Genomic DNA, 1,758 nt, shown 5'->3' with positions numbered 1-1,758 from the left:
GATGATGCATGAGAAGAGCTGCCAACAGAGTGATTATCAGAGGCAGGTGTAGCTAAAGAATAATCAAAAGTACTATCAGTTCTATTATTAACAAGAGATGCTGTTGAAGCTGAAGTTGGTGTCACAATAGCAGGTGGAGTGCTTACAGCAGGTTCAATTGTTACACGCACAGCTGGTGTCACATCAGGCGGCGATTCAGCAACAGAAAATGGTGTGCCTACAGGAACTGATACTAAAGTTAAATGATTTAGTCTAAGCCAGAGAGAGTATCGCTCATCAGGTAAATCATATCCTTCCTCAAATCGTCGTCTATACTTTATCTCTTCGTCAGCTGTAAATAAAGGTATTTCAGCACTTCCAGTTGTATCACTTGATTCTTCAATGACAGTGGCAATATTGGCAGGTGTATCAAAATTGACTTCAGTAGCTTTAAGTGATTGTGTCCTGTCTGCATGACAATTGCCAGTTGGCTTAGTATTAGTCGGGTTAGCAATAGGAGTAGAAGTCAACTTCTCAAGAACAGCCTGTGGATTAAATGGATAAATACCACAATACTTAAATCCATTAATTATTGATGATGGAATCATTGCTTTAAACCATGACTCGTGAAGTAATGAACTAAAATGATACTTTGTTATAACAATAGTAGGGTTCTCTTGAACAAACTTATGACAAGCGTCACGCCAATGATTTTTGAGTGAAGCAAACACACACGTGTCCAGTGGCTGTATCTCATGAGTTGTGTGAGGAACCAGTGTCAAAATAACCACGTCATGCTTATTGGCTAGTCGAATGACATCTGGGCTATAGTGTGAGCTGTGACCATCAAGGAGTAATAATAGTGGACGAACACTTACAGCATGATGAAGAAAATGAGTTTCAAACCACCCTTTAAAGAGATCCATGTCAATCCAACCATTGCTACTAAGACCATATGTGGTCCCAGGTACTTCACCTTTTGTCCAGAGCATGTTAAGACTCTTAGCATCATATATGACAAATGGTGGTATTGCTGAACCAGCTGCATTGATACAACCTACAACTGTGACTTGACTTTTGTTACCAGAGGACTGATATCGAACTTTCTTTTGTCCTTTTCGAACAACTATGTGAGGTGGACGATGATCTAAAGGCATCCCTGTCTCATCGACATTGTAGATTTGAGCAGGCTTGTCCATTAGTCCTTCCTTATCTAAAACATCCTTCAGTATAGAAAAATATTTCTCAATCTGCTCCTTCTGGTTAATTGCTGTCATACGAGACGCAGATGTTGGATCAGCTCGACGAAGTGATAACTGAGGATATCGCTCCAAAAATCTACGAAACCAGCCATCTGACACACTACTACCTTTTAATGTGCCTTTCTCTTGAGCCACTTTCTCTGCAATATCTTCCACTTGCTTACGAGTCTTGCCATAACCAATCTCTCCAACAGTTATAAGAAAATCACACAGTTCTTGTTCTTCTTCTTCTGTGAGGTAGGACATAGGACATGGTTTTTTTCCATGAGTAACTTGTCCTTTTATTCTGTCTTGTAATGTGGTCCTTGAAACACCATGTTCCACGGCAGCTCTCTTAACAGACCAACCTTTTTTAACTTTCTCTATGGCCTCAAGCATAGCTGTATTACTCCAAGTCTTTCTAACATTTTCTTTCTTACTAGGAGAAGCAGAGCTTGAGCGTATTTAAATCTTCTTTCCTTGACTAATAAGTAGATAATAATAAGTAAAAAGCTACATAATACCTTAGAGACACCAT

This window comes from Amphimedon queenslandica, unplaced genomic scaffold, assembly GCF_000090795.2.
Source record: "Amphimedon queenslandica unplaced genomic scaffold, v1.1 AMPQUscaffold_13393, whole genome shotgun sequence".
In the NCBI taxonomy this organism is placed as follows: domain Eukaryota; kingdom Metazoa; phylum Porifera; class Demospongiae; order Haplosclerida; family Niphatidae; genus Amphimedon; species Amphimedon queenslandica.
The sequence above is the reverse complement of the archived record's forward strand: the minus strand, read 5'-3'. Positions refer to the sequence as shown.